General features: G+C 41.9%; 1 protein-coding gene across 1 annotated transcript in view; it reads left to right on the plus strand.

Annotated features, from left to right (window-relative positions):
* The first annotated feature begins 2,375 nt into the window (after positions 1 to 2,375).
* LOC143773992 (neuropeptide Y receptor type 2-like) overlaps positions 2,376 to 19,403 on the plus strand; it is a 70,566-nt gene continuing 53,538 nt past the window's right edge. The window contains exon 1 of the mRNA XM_077261287.1: positions 2,376 to 2,499. The gene's annotated coding sequence lies outside the window, so the exon portion shown is untranslated. The remainder of the gene's footprint in view (positions 2,500 to 19,403) is intronic.

A 19,403-nucleotide genomic window follows, 5' to 3' on the forward strand; every position in this document is an offset into this window, starting at 1 on the left:
CAAGGGAGAGCAGGGAAGGTAAGTTTAATGGTTTGTTTTTTTTATGTTTTCTGATGGGGCCATGCATACCAGGATGGGTCAGGGGCAATCATACCAAGATGCTAAAGGGAAATTAATATTCATTGCCCTCCCTCCCATGTGTGTGGAATGCAGTGAATATTCATTTCTCTTTAGCAGCAGGCACAGGAGTTAGCCACAGTAGCCGGCAACTTAACTGTGACCCGCTGCTCCGCAGATGCCGCTTCCCCACCTCCCCACCACAACCAGAGCTGGTAGATCAGGACTATAAGACGCATCCCCCATTTTCCTCCACATTTTTGGAGGAAAAAAGTGCTTTTTATTGTCCGAAAAATATGGTAAACCTTTTCCATTTTAAGTAAATTAGGATTGCCATAATTAAAAAAAAAAAGGATTGCTATAATTATTAATATTTGTCAAATGCCAGAATACTGTGCGAGAGATAACGTTTTAAGGCATTTTTATTACTAACTGCAAAGTCAAAAGTTTACATACACTTTGTCTTTAAATTATTCTGGACTGTCCATATGATGATGTCATGTGTTTGGAAGCATCTGGTTTCTTGGCAACATCTGAGTTAATTAGAGACACACCTGTGGATGTAATTTAATGCACACCTGAAACACACTGATTCTATCTGTAGCATCATGGGAAAGTCTAAAGAAATCAGCCAAGGTATCAGGAAGAGAATTGTGGACTTGCACAAGTCTGGCTCATCCTTGGGTACAATTTCAAGAAACCTCAAGTTACCTTGTTCAGCTGTACAAAAGATTATACGCAAGTACAAACAAGATGGGAATGTCCAGCCATCTTTCCACTCAGGAAGGAGACAGGTTCTGTGTCCCAGAGATGAACGTGGTTTGATCCGACATGAGCATATCAAACCAAGAACAAAAGCAAAAGACCATGTGAAGATGATGGTGGAAGCTGGTACGTTTGTATTAATATCCACAGTGAAACAAGTATCAACATGGGCTAAAAGGCCACTCTGCCAAGAAGAAGCCATTACTCCAAAAGAAACATAAAAAAATTCAGATTAATGTTTGCAAATGCACACAGGAACAAAGACCTTAATTTTTGGAGACATGACCTGTGGTCTGATGAAACTAAAATTGAACTTTTTGGGCATAATGACCATCGATACGTTTGGAGGAAAAAGGGAGAAGCTTGGAAGCCTAAGAACACCATCCCAACTGTGAAACACGGAGGTGGCGGCATCATGTTGTGGGGTTGTTTTGCTGCAAGAGGATCTGGAGCACTTCATAAAATACATGGCATCATGAGAATAGAAGATTATGTTTTAATACAGAAGTAACATTTCAGGACATCAGCCAGGAAGTTAAAGCTTGGGCGGAAATGGGTCTTCAAAATGGACAATGACCTGAAGCATACTGCCAAAATGGTAACAAAGTGGCTTAAGAATAACAGAGCCAATGTTTTGGAGTGGCCATCACAAAGCCCTGATCTCAATCGTATTGAAAATTTATGGGTTAAGCTGAATAGGCCAGTGCGAGCAACGCGACCTACAAACCTGGATCAGTTACACCAGTTTTGTCAGGAGGAATGGGCCCAAATTCCGACCAACTATTGTGAGAAGCTTGTGGAAGGAGATCCCAATCGTCTGACCCAAGTCATTCAGTTTAAGAAATGTATGTAAACTTTGATTTTGCAGAAAGTAACAAAAATACCTTATAACATTATCGCATTATTCTGACATTTGGCAAATATTAATAATTATGGTAATCCTAATTGACCTAAAATGGGAAAGGTTTATTCTGACTTCATGTCAGATATTAAGAAAAACCTGCAGATGTGTCTTTTTATATAGTGTACGGAAACTTCTGGTTTCAACTGTACATCAGAAAGAATCAACATTTTACATTTTGGCAGTGACTGTTTCCATGGTACAAGTTTAGTATCGCTATCTAATTTTTGACTTTTCGGTGCTTCTTGTTTGTCTTTTCTCTTTTGCTTTTTTTCATTCTCCTGAAGGAGACGCCACTTTCAGAAATGAAGTGTTCTCCTCATTGCCTCCCCAATTCCTCCCTGACACCCAGCATCATGAAATGATTGTGACTGCGGAGAGAAAACTGAAATCTCAGAATTGGGAGAGTGTGAAATGAGCTGCGCTGATTGGGGACCCCTGCGCTGACCCTGACTGTGCTCACCCTATTGTGTCCCTTCTCTGCAGGACCTCATTGACTATTCTATCATCTCCACGCCTGTCATCCCCAGTAAATCCAGAGGGTGACAATGGAGATAAGTGTTTAAGTGTGTTCCCTGGAGGATGCAACCCTTGGCATGGAGGAACAGTGAGCAGCAGCATTCAGGCTCAGTTCACCTCCCTCCCCTCAATTCTGCTCTCTCCCTCCAAGCATCTACACATGTATCCGGCTGGTGGTGGGCTCTGTGCCTCTAGGACATCTGAAGCCAAACTACTCCATGCGGTGGTCCAAGGACTCAGGGATGTAAATCCTACAGGTAATGTCCTATATCTTATTCTATACATTCTGTGCACCTGTCTACATCTTACTAGGGAGCAAAACCTCCAGTCATTTCAGGGAGACTAGGGCACCGGTCACACAATAGAGTTCATGCTTTTGGGTATTTGATATATTAAGATGTGATTATTGTGCAATCTGACTAATATCTGTACAACTGATCCAGGGGGAACAGTAAGAACAAAGCAACTTACCAGAAATGGCTAAGTAACATTGTATGGCTTCTATAACATGTATTGTAAAGGGGTGGATGGTCTGTGCATTGTGCTGATAGGGTTATGGTAATGTAGGGGGTTAACCTGCAGTCCTATGTAAAGTCAAAGATCACACATTGTAATAAGAGGCAGAGACTGACACATTTACCGCCAAGGTTTCTATCTATGCTCATGGAGTAAAGGTTCATTTGTAATCTTGTGGAAATGCTCAGAAAATGCATCATAGCACAGTGCGTCAGATGAGGGAGAGATAGATAAGATTATAGATAGATAGATAATAGAGGTATAGATAGAAGGATATGATGATCAATAGATAGGGAATGGATATATAAGCATAGATAAATGTGAGATTGATCAAAGGGACATAGAAGGAGATAGATGGATAGATAATGAATAGATGAGTATAGATCGTTAGAGAGATTGATTGCATATAAATGTTTGAAATATAGATGGATAGATAATTGATATAATTACTTGTATGTAAAGGTGATGATGGATGATAGATACATAGATAGATAGATATGGGATAGACAATAGATAGATCTGAGATTGATGAAAGATACTGTACATAGAAGGAAATAGATGGGTGACAGATAATTACATAGAAGTATAGATAATGCATAGATAAATATACAAGATATTCAAGATAGATAGATGATAGATAGATAGATAGATAATAAATAGATAATAGATAGATAATAGATAGATGAATAATAGATAGATAATAGATGGATAGATAGATAATAGATAGATAATAGATAGATAATAGATATATAGATAGATAATAGATAGATAATAGATGATAGATAGATAATAGATAGATAATAGATAGATAGATAAATAGACAATAGATGATAGATAGATAATAGATAGATAGATAGATAGATAGATAATAGATAGATAGATAGATAGATAGATAGATAGATAGATAGATAGATAATAGATAGATAGATAGATAGATAGATAGATAGATAGATAGATAATAGATAGATAGATAGATAATAGATAGATAGATAGATAGATAGATAGATAGATAGATAGATAGATAGATAGATAGATAGATAGATGTGCACTAACATTATAGCCCTCTCCCAAAATGTAGACAAGCCTATAAATATACAGATGTCTCAGTCCTGGGGTTGTCATCTGACAGCACTCACCTATATATCACATTTCTCAGTGGCTTGACATAGGACTGCAGGTAAACTGCTTTAACTATTTGAGTGCTGCCCGCTTCATATATTTGCAGTGAATGGAATCTGAACATAGAAAGTATCCTGTCTCCTCACACACAGTCTATAGTCACAAATGTTTCCGAATTACTGCTCACACATTTCACTTTATTTCCCACTCGGAAGGATCAGAGTCGCCGATTACTTTGGTGATTGGCAGGTTCTTTGTACTGTGCTGTGCTAATGAATAACAATAACAATATGACGGCAAAGACAATTAATCTTGTGTATGGTAATAAGTCCATTATACTTACAGTATGGAGAGTTCTGATTCAGATGTGCTTTGTATCATTATTATATCTATGTGCTACGCATGTGACTCCACAAGTAAGTTTATAGGGTATGTATACTTTTTCTGGGGTATGTTTACTTTTTCAACCATATTTTGTTGCTTCAATCCATGTAAAATATGCAATGAAAAAATTAACACAACACTCCAAATAGTCTTCAGACAAAATACTCCATCGGCGCTGCTGCTCTGAGTGTTGATGTGCTCTTTAACAGTCATCTGACCCTGCAGTGGTCACTTTCGCACCAGTAAAATCACTCTCATTCAAAACGGCAAAAAAAAATTGGTAAAATTTCTGGTTTTTTCCTCCAGTCTTCTCAGCTACCGGAGTCTGTCAGGATGTTTTATCCCATCATACTGCTCCCTCCACTAAATAGATGCCTTGAAAGCTTATTTAAAAGGATTGTTTCAGTTTTTGATAAACGCTGACACTTTGTTTCAAAAACAGCGCCACATCCGTCTACAGGTTGTGTCTGGTACTGCAATTTAGTCTTGGAGCTGAATATTGGAAATGAACAATAGACAAGAGTGGCGCTATTTCTGAAAGTAAGCGGACGTAATTAGAAACATGAAATAATTCAATAAATAAAATATGTTCTTAGCTATAATGTTAACGTAAGGAGAAAAGTACTCCGTCTCCAGCCTAGGCAGTGGCCCAAGGTTCGGTCCGTAAATGTTCCTAAATCCTTCCCTTCTGGTTTTAATGGGCGGCTTCAGCTGTGACTCCAATCCATAAGGAAAACTGAAACCAATGGCCAAAAAATAAAGGCACTGCGCATGCACCAGATCACTACTGGACGACGCACCAAAGCTGTCAATCAAGACCCGGAGGAGGTGTTTTGGCGAGTTTAACATCCAAACCTCAAGACTCCTGAATAATGTCCAGTGGATTTTGTCAATTATGATACTCATATTAATGGCAACATTACTTTCATTAATTTCACATTACCTATCTAGCAGTCTGTTCGGGAAACATGCGCAGATAGACTCCCTGTAAATGATACAGACTGTTCACCTACAAAACTAGGAGCAGCTTAGAAGCTTCAGTACATAGGGGCAGATAATCATTCTGTACCAGTTCTCTGGTGTAATGTTGAGTAAAATGTTACAACTTTTTTAACTTGGCCCCATCAGGAGGAGATTATCAGAAAGACCATGGCCAGCAGACACTCAACAAATTTACAATAATTACAGAAAATTGTTATAAATTGTTTCATATCAATTCTGGTACACGGATAGCCAACCGATAGGCCAAATGTATTAAGAGGCTTTAGAACACTCATCTCCACCATTCTATTTGTTCAAGATTTGAGTATGTAACTTCAGTCTTAAAAATTTCTCCATCGTGCTTTGTTGTCGTGGTCAATTTATGACAGTATGCAGTAAACTCTTAAGCTCTCCCTAATGGTGGCTATAGGAATAGAGAATTTGAAGATGTTTTCTGAGAAAAGTATATAACCGAAGAAAATGCCATTATAAATAAATTCCTTAAGACTTTTAATTACCAAATTACAATTGTTTTTTCTAGAGAGATAATCATTTTAGAATTAGGATGGCCACTACACAGACAAAAACCTGTCATGGAATGTTAAGACTGGAGCCTATACCATGTATTGTCATTCATAAAGGCTGGGTGGACATCAGCGAGAGCAGCATCTTCCTACCTACGCACCTCTAGTATCCACACTATTAGATCAAATAAACATGGTGGACAGCATTGTGAACAGCCTCTTCCTACCTCAGTATTCCGGTATCTCCATTATTAGATCAGATAGACAGGATGCATAGCAGTGTGAGCAGCTTCTTCTTACCTCAGCATGCCTGGTATCTCTAATATTAGATCATATAGACAGGGTGCACAGCAGTGTGAGCAGCCTCTTTTTACTTCAGCAACCTGGTATCTCCAGTATTGGATAAAAAGACAAGGTGAGCAGCAGTGAAAGAAGCCTTTTCTTACCTCAGCACACCTGGTATCTCCAGTATTAGATCAGATAGCATGGACAGCAGCTTCTTAACTCGGCACCACTGGAATTTGCAGCATTAGATCACATAGGCAGGGTGCACAGCAGTGTGAGAGGCCTCTTCTTACCTCAGCCCCTCTGGTATCTCTAATACTAGATGAAATAGACACGGAGGACAGCAGTGTGAGTAGCTTCTTCTTACCTCATAACTCCTGGTATCTCAAGTATTTGGTCAAACACAGAGTGGACAGCAGTGTGAGCAGCCTCTTCTTACTTCAGCACCCTGATCTTCAGTAGTAGATCAAAAAAGACAAGGGGAACAGCAGTGTAAGCGTCCTTTTCTAACCTCAGTACTCATGGAATCTCTAGTATTAGATCAGATAGACAGGGTGGACAGCAGTGTAGCAGTGTAAGCAGCCTCTTACCTCAGCATTCCTGGAATCTCCAGTATTAGATCATATAGACAGGGTGGACAGCAGTGTGACCAGTCTCTTCTTACCTCAACACTCCTGGTATCTCCAATATTAGATCAGATAGACATAGTGAACTGCCGTGTTAGCAGCCTCTTCTTACGTCATCGCTCCTGGTATTTCCCGTATTAGATCAGATAGACAGGGTGGACAGCAGTGTGAGCAGCCTCTCCTTACCTCAGCATCCCTGGTGTCTCCAATACTAGATCAGATAGACTGAGTGGACAGCAGTGTGAGCAGCTTCTTCTTACCTCAGCCCCACTTTAATCTGCAGTATACTGTTGTGAATTCTGTTGTGGGTTCTGCTCTTGGGCTCCCTCCGGTGGTTATAAGTGGTAGTGCTGCTGTTTGTCCTTCACAGCAGTCATCAGCTGCTTCCACTTTGGACGGGGCTACTTAGTCTGGCTCCTTCCTTTAGTGAGTGCCAGTTGTCCATTGTTTTCTAGGGATCCACATCTCTGCTTGGTTTCTCCTTCTGGATTGTCCAAATCATCAAAGATAAGTCCTGGCTCTGTTTTTGCAGTCCACATGCGGTGGACTTAATAGTTCTGTGAATTGCTATGTTTATTCTTGTCCAGCTTTGTCTGTGTAAAGATTTATTCAGCCAAGTTGGAAGCTCTGGAGTCACAGAGTTACCCTCCATGCCTTTAGTAAGGTGTGGAGATTTTTGTATTCTCTGTGGTGGATTTTGTAGTATTTTTTATACTGACCGCACAGTACTCTGTCCTGTCTTTTCTTTCTAGGTAGCGTGGCCTCCTTTGCTAAATTCTGTTTTCAGTCTGCGTTTGTAATTTCCCTCTCCTCTCACAGTCAATATTTGTGGGGGGCTGCCTTTCCTTTTGGAATTTTGTCTGAGGCAAGATAGTATTCCTGTTTCTTTCTTTAGGGGTAACTAGTCCTCCGGCCGTGACGAGGTGTCTAGGGAGTGACAGCAACAACCCACGGCTACTTCTAGTTGATGTGTTAAGTTCAGGGTCTGCGGTCAGTATAGAGGCCACCTACTCCAGAGCTCGTCCATCCTGCTCCTAGGCCACCAGTTCATAACAGTACAACTGGCCAACAATGAGTTAACCGCATCTCAAAGGAAGGGAAAGAAAGTGCTGAGCCATTTTTTTTTCTGTACTCTGTTGTGTTTTATTTTCACTTCTGGGTGGCTCAGGAGTTAGGCGTTGACATGGATGTTCAGGGACTTGCTTCTCGGGTGGATCAACTTGCTGCTAGAGTACAGGTTATTTCTGATTATATCGTGCAGACTCCGGTTTTAGAGCCTAGAATTCCTACCCCCGATCTGTTCTTCGGGGACAGGTCCAAATCTTTGAGCTTTAAAAATAACTGTAAACTGTTTTTTGCTCTGAAGCCCCGTTCCTCTGGTGATCCCATCCAGCAGGTAAAAATTGTCATTTCTCTGTCGCGTGGTGACCCGCAGGATTGGGCATTTTCCCTGGAATCTGGGAATCCGGCCTTGCTTAATGTAGACACCTTTTTTCAGGCGCTTGGGTTATTGTATGATGAACCTAACTCTGTAGAACATGCTGAGAAAACACTTTTGGGCCTGTGTCAGGGTCGAGAAGCGGCAGAGTCATATTGCCAGAAATTCAGAAAATGGTCTGTGCTTACTAAGTGGAATGAGGATGCTTTGGCGGCAATTTTCAGAAAGGGTCTTTCTGAATCTGTTAAAGATGTTATGGTGGGGTTCCCCACGCCTGCAGGTCTGAGTGATTCTATGTCTCTGGCCATTTAAATTGATCGGCGCTTGCGTGAGCGCAGAGTTGTGCACACTATGGCGTTGTCTTCTGAGCGGAGTCCTGAGCCTATGCAGTGTGATAGGATTGTGTCTAGAGCGGAACGCCAAGGATTCAGACGTCAGAATAGGTTGTGCTTTTACTGCGGCGATTCTGCTCATGTTATTTCTGATTGCCCTAAGCGTGCCAAGAGAATCGCTAATTCCGTTACTATCAGTACTGTACAACCTAAATTTCTGTTATCTGTGACCCTGATCTGCTCATTATCGTCATTCTCTGTCATGGCATTTGTGGATTCAGGCGCCGCTTTAAATTTAATGGACTTAGAATTTGCCAGACGTTGTGGTTTTTCCTTACAGCCATTGCGGAGTCCTATCCCTTTGAGGGGGATTGATGCTACACCATTGGCTAAAAATAAACCTCAGTTTTGGACACAGTTAACCATGTGCATGGCGCCAGCCCATCAGGAAGATTGTCGCTTCCTGGTGTTACATAATTTGCATGATGCTGTTGTGCTGAGGTTTCCATGGTTACAGATACATAATCCGGTGTTGGATTGGAAATCTATGTCCGTGACTAGTTGGGGTTGTCAGGGGGTTCACGATGACGTTCCTCTGATGTCAATTTCCTCCTCCCCCTCTTCTGAAATTCCTGAGTTTCTGTCAGATTTCCAGGATGTTTTCGATGAGCCCAAGTCCAGTTTCCTTCCACCGCATAGGGACTGTGATTGTGCTATTAATTTGATTCCAGGCTGTAAGTTTCCTATGGGCCGACTTTTCAACCTGTCTGTGCCTGAACATGCCGCCATGCGGAGTTATGTAAAGGAGTCTTTGGAGAAGGGGCATATTCAGCCATCTTCTTCTCCATTAGGAGCAGGGGTTTTTTTTGTTGCCAAGAAGGATGGCTCCTTGAGACCCTGTATTGATTATCGCCTCTTGAATAAGATCACGGTCAAATTCCAATACCCTTTGCCTTTGCTTTCTGATTTGTTTGCCAGAATTAAGGGGGCTAGTTGGTTTACTAAGATTGACCTTCGAGGGGCATATAATCTGGTTCGTATTAAGCAGGGTGACGAATGGAAAACTGCGTTTAATACGCCCGAGGGCCATTTTGAGTATCTTGTGATGCCATTTGGACTCTCTAATGCCCCATCTGTGTTTCAGTCCTTCATGCATGATATCTTCCGGAATTATCTTGATAAATTCATGATTGTATATTTGGATGATATTTTGATTTTTTCACATGATTGGGAGTCTTATGTGAAACAAGTTAGGATGGTATTTCAGGTCCTTCGTGACAATGCCTTGTTTGTGAAGGGGTCTAAGTGCCTCTTTGGAGTACAGAAGGTTTCACTTTTGGGCTTCATTTTTTCTCCATCATCTATAGAAATGGATCCGGCTAAGGTTCAGGCCATTCATGATTGGATCCAGCCCACATCCGTGAAGAGCCTTCAGAAATTTTTGGGCTTTGCTAATTTTTATCGCCGTTTCATTGCCAACTTCTCCAGTGTGGTTAAACCCCTGACCGATTTGACGAGGAAGGGCGCTGATGTAGCTAATTGGTCCTCTGAGGCCGTTTCTGCCTTTCAGGAGCTTAAGCACCGATTTACTTCTGCCCCTATGTTGCGTCAGCCGGATGTTTCTCTTCCTTTTCAGGTTGAGGTTGATGCTTCTGAGATTGGGGCAGGGGCCGTTTTGTCTCAGAGGAATTCTGATGGTTCCTTGATGAAACCGTGTGCCTTCTTTTCTCAAAAGTTTTCGCCTGCGGAACGCAATTATGATGTCGGCAATTGTGAGTTGTTGGCTATGAAGTGGGCATTTGAGGAGTGGCGACATTGGCTTGAGGGGGCCAAGCACCGTATTGTGGTCTTGACCGATCATAAGAATCTGATTTACCTAGAGTCTGCCAAACGGCTGAATCCTAGACAGGCACGATGGTCCCTGTTTTTCTCCCGTTTTGATTTTGTTGTCTCGTATCTTCCAGGTTCTAAGAATGCTAAGGCTGATGCCCTCTCTAGGAGTTTCTTGCCTGATTCCCCTGGGATTCTTGAGCCGGTTGGTATTTTTAAGGAGGGGGTGATTCTTTCTGCCATCTCCCCTGATTTGCGACGGGCTCTTCAGGAGTTTCAGGCTGATAAACCTGATCGCTGTCCAGCGGGGAAACTGTTTGTTCCTGACAGATGGACTAGTAAAGTGATTTCTGAGGTTCACTGTTCTGTGTTGGCTGGCCATCCTGGGATTTTTGGTACCAGAGATTTGGTTAGTAGGTCCTTTTGGTGGCCTTCTTTATCACGGGATGTGCATTCTTTTGTGCAGTCCTGTGGGACTTGTGCGCGGGCCAAACCTTGCTGCTCCCGCGCCAGTGGGTTGCTTTTGCCTTTGCCGGTCCCTGAGAGGCCTTGGACGCATATTTCTATGGATTTTATTTCGGATCTTCCTGTTTCCCAGAGGATGTCTGTTATCTGGGTGGTCTGTGACCGGTTTTCTAAGATGGTTCATTTAGTATCTTTGCCTAAGTTGCCTTCCTCTTCTGAGTTGGTTCCGTTGTTTTTTCAGCATGTGGTTCGTTTGCATGGCATTCCGGAGAATATTGTGTCCGATAGAGGTTCCCAGTTTGTTTCTAGGTTTTGGCGGTCCTTTTATGCTAAGCTGGGCATTGATTTGTCTTTTTCTTCCGCATTTCATCCTCAGACAAACGGCCAAACCGAGCGAACTAACCAGACTTTGGAAACTTATTTGAGATGCTTTGTGTCTGCCGATCAGGATGATTAGGTGGCTTTCTTGCCATTGGCCGAGTTTGCCCTTAATAATCGGGCTAGCTCTGCTACCTTGGTGTCACCATTCTTTTGTAATTCTGGGTTACATCCTTGTTTTTCTTCAGGGCAGGTTGAGTCTTCTGATTGTCTTGGGGTGGACTCTGTGGTTGACAGGTTGCAGCAGATTTGGGCTCATGTTGTGGACAATTTGGTGTTGTCTCAGGAGGAGGCTCAGCGTTTTGCCAACCGTCGTCGGGGTGTGGGTTCCCGGCTTCGGGTTGGGGATTTTTTCTGGTTGTCTTCTCGTCATGTTCCTATGAAGGTTTCTTCCCCGAAGTTCAAGCCTCGGTTTATTGGTCCTTATAGGATTTCTGAGATTATCAATCCAGTGTCTTTTCGTTTGGCCCTTCCAGCCTCTTTTTCCATCCATAATGTTTTTCATAGATCTTTGTTGCGGAAATATGTGGTGCCCGTGGTTCCCTCTGTTGATCCTCCTGCCCCGGTGTTGATTGATGGGGAGTTGGAGTATGTTGTGGAGAAGATCTTGGATTCTCATTTTTCTAGACAGAGGCTTCAGTATCTTGTCAAGTGGAAGGGTTATGGCCAGGAGGATAATTCTTGGGTTGTTGCCTCCGATGTTCATGCTGACGATTTGGTTTGTGCCTTCCATTTGGCTCGTCCGGATCGGCCTGGGGGCTCTGGTGAGGGTTCGGTGACCCCTCCTCAAGGGGGGGGGTACTGTTGTGAATTCTGTTGTGGGTTCTGCTCTTGGGCTCCCTCCGGTGGTTATAAGTGGTAGTGCTGCTGTTTGTCCTTCACAGCAGTCATCAGCTGCTTCCACTTTGGACGGGGCTACTTAGTCTGGCTCCTTCCTTTAGTGAGTGCCAGTTGTCCATTGTTTTCTAGGGATCCACATCTCTGCTTGGTTTCTCCTTCTGGATTGTCCAAATCATCAAAGATAAGTCCTGGCTCTGTTTTTGCAGTCCACATGCGGTGGACTTAATAGTTCTGTGAATTGCTATGTTTATTCTTGTCCAGCTTTGTCTGTGTAAAGATTTATTCAGCCAAGTTGGAAGCTCTGGTCACAGAGTTACCCTCCATGCCTTTAGTTAGGTGTGGAGATTTTTGTATTCTCTATGGTGGATTTTGTAGTATTTTTTATACTGACCGCAAAGTACTCTGTCTTGTCTTTTCTTTCTAGGTAGCGTGGCCTCCTTTGCTAAATTCTGTTTTCAGTCTGCGTTTGTAATTTCCCTCTCCTCTCACAGTCAATATTTGTGGGGGGCTGCCTTTCCTTTGGGAATTTTCTCTGAGGCAAGATAGTATTCCTGTTTCTTTCTTTAGGGGTAACTAGTCCTCCGGCCGTGACGAGGTGTCTAGGGAGTGACAGGAACATCCCACGGCAACTTCTAGTTGATGTGTTAAGTTCAGGGTCTGCGGTCAGTATAGAGGCCACCTACTCCAGAGCTCGTCCATGCTGCTCCTAGGCCACCAGTTCATAACAGTATTGTATCAGATAGATAGGGTGCACAGCAGTGTGAGAGGTCTCTTCTTACCTTAGCATCCCTGGTATTTCCAATACTAGATCAGATAGACAATGTAACCATCGGTGTAAACAGCTTTGCCTTACCTCAGAACTCCTGGTATCTCCAGTATTAGGTCAGACACAGGATGGACAGCAGTGTGAGCAGCCTCTTTTTACTTTAGCACCCTGTTGTCTCCAGTATTAGAAAAAAGACAAGGTAAACAGAAGTGTAAGCATCCTCTTTTTACCTCAGCACTCCTGGAATCTCCAGTATGATCAGATAGACAGGGTGGACAGCAGTTTGAGCAGCCTCTTCTTACCTCAGCACTCCTGGAATTTCCATTTTTAGATCAGATTGACAGGGTGCGTGGCAGTGTGAGCAGCCTCTTCTTACCTCAGCACCCCTGGTATCTGCAGTATTAGATCAGATAGACAGGTTGCATAGAAGTGTAAACATTTTCTTCTTACCTCAGCACCCCTGGTATGTCCAATATTAGATCAGATAGGGTAGACAGCAGTGTGAGCAGCTTTTTACCTCAAAACTCCTGGTATCTCCAGTATTTTGTCAGATATAATGTGGATGGCAGTGTGAGCAGCCTGTTCTTACGCCATCACCCCTGGTATCTCCAGTATTAGATCAGATAGACAGGGTGGACAGCAGTGTGAGCAGCCTCTTCTTAGCTCAGCACTCCTGGTATCTCCAATATTAGATCAGACAGGGAGGACAGCAGACATTATTACAAGAAGGAGCAAGAATGGTGGACATTAATACAGGATGGGGCCAGCAGGAGGAGACATTAGTACAGGATGGAGGCCATTATTACAAGAAGGGGCAAGGATGGTGGACATTAATACAGGATGGGGCCAGCAGGAGGAGACATTAGTACAGGATGGAGGCCATTATTACAAGAAGGGGCAAGGATGGTGGACATTAATACAGGATGGGGCCAGCAGGAGGAGACATTATTACAGGATGGAGGCCATTATTACAAGAAGAGGCCAGGATGTTGTAAGCTTTTTCTTACCTCAGCAGTCCAGGAATCTCCAATTTTAGATCAGACAGACAGGGAGGGCAGCAGTGTGGCAGTGTGAGCAGCCTCTGTCAGCGATACAAGATGGTGAACATTTTAATTACCAGTATATTGATTTCTTCTAAACAAAATTTTTGAGATATTCGATTTAAAATTGCTTATTTTTTTAGAATTTATTTCTAATATGATTTATGAAAGTAATTTTTCTCTGTTCCCGGAGAACCGTTTTAAGATTCATATTTCTTTCTAGCTATATTTAAATCGGAAAACTAGGCTAATACCAATATAAAGATATATTAAAAAAATGAAAAAATGGTCTTCGACAGTGAACATGCACATTAAGGTTATTCTAACATTGAGCAATTTGAGAACATTTCCCACCTAAACATGATGGAAAAAATGGAGCTGATATGAATGATTTTAGTCATTGGCATTTTATGAGCAAATCTGAAAGCAGCCTATGATATATGTAGACTTGTGGTATGGACCCTGCCTTCATAATATTGATCTCTATGGAGACGGGTTACAGAGGTTATTTTCAATGGCTCCTGTATGGGATAATCAGATCGTGCTTGCCTTCCAAGGCTGTATAGGTCACTTAGGATGATTCAATAAATTCCTATAATGCAATTGTTACAAAAAGAAACAGGTAAATTCAATTTGTTAGCGTAAGAGAAGTCCTTTTGCATGAGATGGGTTATTTTTCTTGGTTCAATAATCAGCATTTTTCTAATATGTAGCGGAGCAATGATTTTAGTGGAGCAGAAAATGGTAGCACCCGGAGGCAGGAAAAGATGAGAGATGGAATTATACTCTGCGCTGGAGTGTCTGAGATTTTACGTAGAGACTTTGACAGGTGATACACAGCAGCTGGATGTCACGCTGGGGGCATTTATGCAAACTGCGATCCAAATACGTACTGAAATTTTACATGTACTGTCTATGAATTCAGATAGCGTATACCAATGTAAAGAGGTCAATACAAATCCACATCATGTTATTCAATCTTCAGGTCAAACAGCAAGACAATTGATATTAATGAATTTGCTTTTTTTTTTTTAATCAAGGTATGCAATTTATTTAATGCATCCTGTAATAATGTCCCCACCCTGTACAATGGCCCCAATCCTGTAATAATATCTTCTATCCTGGCCCCTTCTTGTGATAATGTTCTTCTTCCTGGCCCCTTCTTGAAATAATGTTCCCCATCCTGCACCCAAACTGTTATATTGTCCCCCATCCTGTCTCAAAACTAATGATGTCCCCCATGCTGGCCTTATCTTGTAATAGCGTACAACATCCTGACTATTTCCTGTAATGATGTCATTCTTCCTGGCCCCTTCTTGTAATAATGTTCTCCTTCCTGGCTAAAGACTGTGATAATGTCTCCCATGCTGGCCCCATCTTGTAATAATGTCCAAGATCCTGGCCCCTTCTTGTAATAATGTCCTTCATTCTGTACTAATGTCTCCTCCTGCTGGCCCCATCCTGTATTAATGTCCACCATCCTGGGCCTTTCTTGTAATGATGTCTGCATTCTGTAATAATGTCCCTCATCCTAGCTCATTTCTGTAATAAACTCCCACATCCTGATCACTATCCTGTAATAATGTCCTCTGTCGGGGCCATTTCTTGTAATAATGGCCTTGATCATGTTATAATGTCCCTCATCTTGGCACCATCCTATAATACTGTCCACTGTCCTGGCTCCTACTCTGTAATAATGTTCCCTGTCCTGTATTGTGGAGCATAACTCTGTCACCACAATTTAGATGATATTTTTTGTCTGTCAATTGACATGTTGGCACAAATGTTCAAATCTGAAAAATGACTATTTGATTGTCAAATTTCATTGGGGACTTGAATGGCATAGAGAGAAGTCTTTGTAAATTCTGCAATAAAATCATCAGAAAAACCTGCGTGTAACAGATGCTGATAAAGCAGCAAATACCCAAACTCAATGTGTGTGCATGCAACTTAAGGCTATGTTCACATGTTGTGTTTTCGTTGCGTTTTTTTTTTTAAAGCAAATTAAAAGCTGCTTTTTACAGCACCAGCAAAACCTATGAGATTTCAGAAATCTCATGTACACATTTTTTTTTCTCACAGATTTGCTGAGATAATGATTTGCCTTGGACTTCTCTCTAAGAATTGCAAATGGCGAATCCATGTTCAAAATTCACAGCATAAATTGATATTTTGCATTGATAAAATCAACATCTCAAGTTAACTTCTGCTGCCATTTGTTGTCCCCATAACAGAGTTATGCTCCACAATACAGGACAGGGAACATTATTACAGAGTTGGAGCCAGGACAGTGGCCAGTATTATAGGATGGTGCCAAGATGAGGGACATTATAACATGATCAAGGCCATTATTACAAGAAATGGCCCCCACAGAGGACACTATTACAGGATAGGGGTCAGGATGTGGGAGTTTATTACAGAAATGAGCTTGATTTCAATTTGGCAAAATCTTACCCATCTTGCTGCCATGGTATTACTGTGCCAGATTATCCATCCACAAGTCCGAACATAAAATCCACATGTGAACATATTTTCCAGGGAGAATCAGATGAAAGGAGAACGTCTGTGATCTAAGTTCTTCAATGATTTCCAAAGCTTAAAGGATTCTTTAAGACAAATATTAGATGTGCCAACACTTCTGCATGAGATGAAGCAGATCGTGCTCTTGATTCTGTAAATGTATCAGTTTTTCTGCTTTTTTTCGATCATGAAGAGTTTGTCATCAAACATCACAGAAGACTTCAAGTAAATGGACTTTTCACTTGAGAAAATCGAAACTTCTGTGAATAGTCATTATGGCCTTGGTAGGCTGCCCACATTGAAGGGATGATACTGGGAAAAAATAATCATTTGACTTTATTGATAGATCCTCAGCAGCTGGAGAAAACTAATTACTTAGAAGAACAGATATAAACCAGGGCAATTTGTCAAGGGTCTGTCCTGTAACCTTTATAACCTGATCTTATGTTTCGCATTATTTACCTTCTTCAGGTCTTCATGTATTGAAATGAGTTATCTATACAAATTAATCGATAAATGTGGATCTCTATTTCCTCTTTTGAATCCATACTCATCCTATTTTCAAATTGACTGATGGTAGATGAATATGATTATTGTGTACAGTACATTCAAGGTTTATGGTTTATCCCAGGTTGTCTCGCTTGATGTGCATTATTAAAAGGGCAAATAAATGTGAAATTTCTTGTCCTCTATCATTGGCTTGTTTTTCCTTGACCTTGGCTTGTGTTTGTTTTACCAATTGCAATTAGTTTACTGAAATTTTTCAATTTTACCGTATACAACAGCTGCAGGCTCATGCTAAAGAGTGGGAATGTGTTTAGCAGAAAGCAGATGGCGCTATGTGAAGTTACACTTTGTTGATATGTGTGTACGTCCTCAGTTTTGTTTGTCCATCTTGTTAAACTCTATGTTGAGATGATTCATGTAATGATTGGGGTATTTCCCAAGGCTTCTTCCCCCACACTCCTGATGATTCTGCTGAAAGACAAAATTCTGCAACTACAGTAGCTTCCAGTTGGAAGTAGGTGTCAACATAGATCAAGGATGAGGCAGTTGCAACAATGTGGCACAGGGATGATATTAGGAAGTGGGGACATGAAGTGCTGAGTGCAACTCTAACCATGTGTGCAGTCAGAGGAACTTAATATAGGACTAATGAATGAAGCAGCCATCATCTGATGTGTCAGAAAGAAGAGAAATGCACCAAAGCTAAAGTCAGCAAAAAAAAGGGAGATCTTGACGAATTTTGATAATTAGCCAGTGACATAAAGTTACCATCCAATGGAGACTCCTATTATGAATACGTTGGGGAGGCAAGGAGATCATTTTCTGAATAATTACTCCTCTTCTGGAGTGTCTATCACCATGTTGTGTGATCAAATTATCGCTTGTTACATGGCAAGTGTTTGCGAGCGCAAGGAATAGATGAGCAGTTCCCTTTAAAGTGACTGATGCAAGTGGCATAAAGGCGAGGAAGAGTGCAGATCACTCAAGAATGCACAGTGATCAATTATCTGCTAAACAGATAATCACAAAGATCAATTATTCTGCTGAACACCAACATCTATGTCTTACTCAGGATCCCTTACAAATATATCACATGAAGGTCTTTTACCTACAGGGGTTATCCATTATCAGAAAATCTTAGTAATTTTGCGCAGTTAGTCAAACATATTGGAAGAAAGCAGGCGCTAAGGTCCTGGATGGCAGGTGTGTGTCACTGAGGTGGCTGACCTCGGTGATGTAAGTCCCGGGAGAAAGTCCACCAGTAACAATAAATTAATGAGATGATTTTATTTTTGACTGTATTTCCGGTCCAGGATTTAGGAGTGACTAAAAGAACCTGGGTGGGAAATGTTGTTTCCATACTCCAATTCAGGACTTACAGGCCTAATAACAGGCAGTAGGGTTAGCTCAGTAGATGATGTTGAGCTGGAGAAAGACATCGTCTTAAAAAAGCCTTTGACAGCAAGTTGGCGAGACCATTTGATTTGTTTTGCCTTACCCAAAAGAAAAGACTGGTTTGTTGTTTATTTGTGCAGCAGCCAATCAGTTCGTACTGCAGCTCTGAGTGGAGCATTCTGCTTACATAGGCAAAGCCACTGAGCTCACTTATTGGCTGCCGCACTATCAAAATGAGATCAGCAGCGCAGCCAAAACCAAACACTGGGAGAAGCAACAGAGACTCACTGCTGGACCCAAGGAGGGCGAGTAAAGTATGGCTTTTTTTATAGCAAACTTTGTCCGCAGACAAGATATTTTGAAAGGGAACAACCTCTTTAAGTCTCCAATAATTACATCTACACTCACCGGCCACTTTATTAGGTACACCATGCTAGTAACGGGTTGGACCCCCTTTTGCCTTCAGAACTGCCTCAATTCTTCGTGGCATAGATTCAACAAGGTGCTGGAAGCATTCCTCAGAGATTTTGGTCCATATTGACATGATGGCATCACACAGTTGCCGCAGATTTGTCGGCTGCACATCCCAAAGATGCTCCATACAAGGCAGGATGGATCCATGCTTTCATGTTGTTTACGCCAAATTCTGACCCTACCATTCGAATGTCGCAGCAGAAATCGAGACTCATCAGACCAAGCAACGTTTTTCCAATCTTCTACTGTCCAATTTCGATGAGCTTGTACAAATTGTAGCCTCAGTTTCCTGTTCTTAGCTGAAAGGATTGGTACCCGGTGTGGTCTTCTGCTGCTGTAGCCCATCTGCCTCAAAGTTCGACGCACTGTGCGTTCAGAGATGCTCTTAGGCCTACCTTGGTTGTAACGGGTGGCGATTTGAGTCACTGTTGCCTTTCTATCAGCTCGAACCAGTCTGCCCATTCTCCTCTGACCTCTGGCATCAACAAGGCATTTCCGCCCACAGAACTGCCGCTCACTGGATTTTTTTTCTTTTTCGGACCATTCTCTGTAAACCCTAGAGATGGTTGTGCGTGAAAATCCCAGTAGATCAGCAGTTTCTGAAATACTCAGACCAGCCCTTCTGGCACCAACAACCATGCCACGTTCAAAGGCACTCAAATCACCTTTCTTCCCCATACTGATGCTCGGTTTGAACTGCAGGAGATTGTCTTGACCATGTCTACATGCCTAAATGCACTG

The sequence above is a fragment of the Ranitomeya variabilis genome, chromosome 5 (assembly GCF_051348905.1).
Source record: "Ranitomeya variabilis isolate aRanVar5 chromosome 5, aRanVar5.hap1, whole genome shotgun sequence".
In the NCBI taxonomy this organism is placed as follows: domain Eukaryota; kingdom Metazoa; phylum Chordata; class Amphibia; order Anura; family Dendrobatidae; genus Ranitomeya; species Ranitomeya variabilis.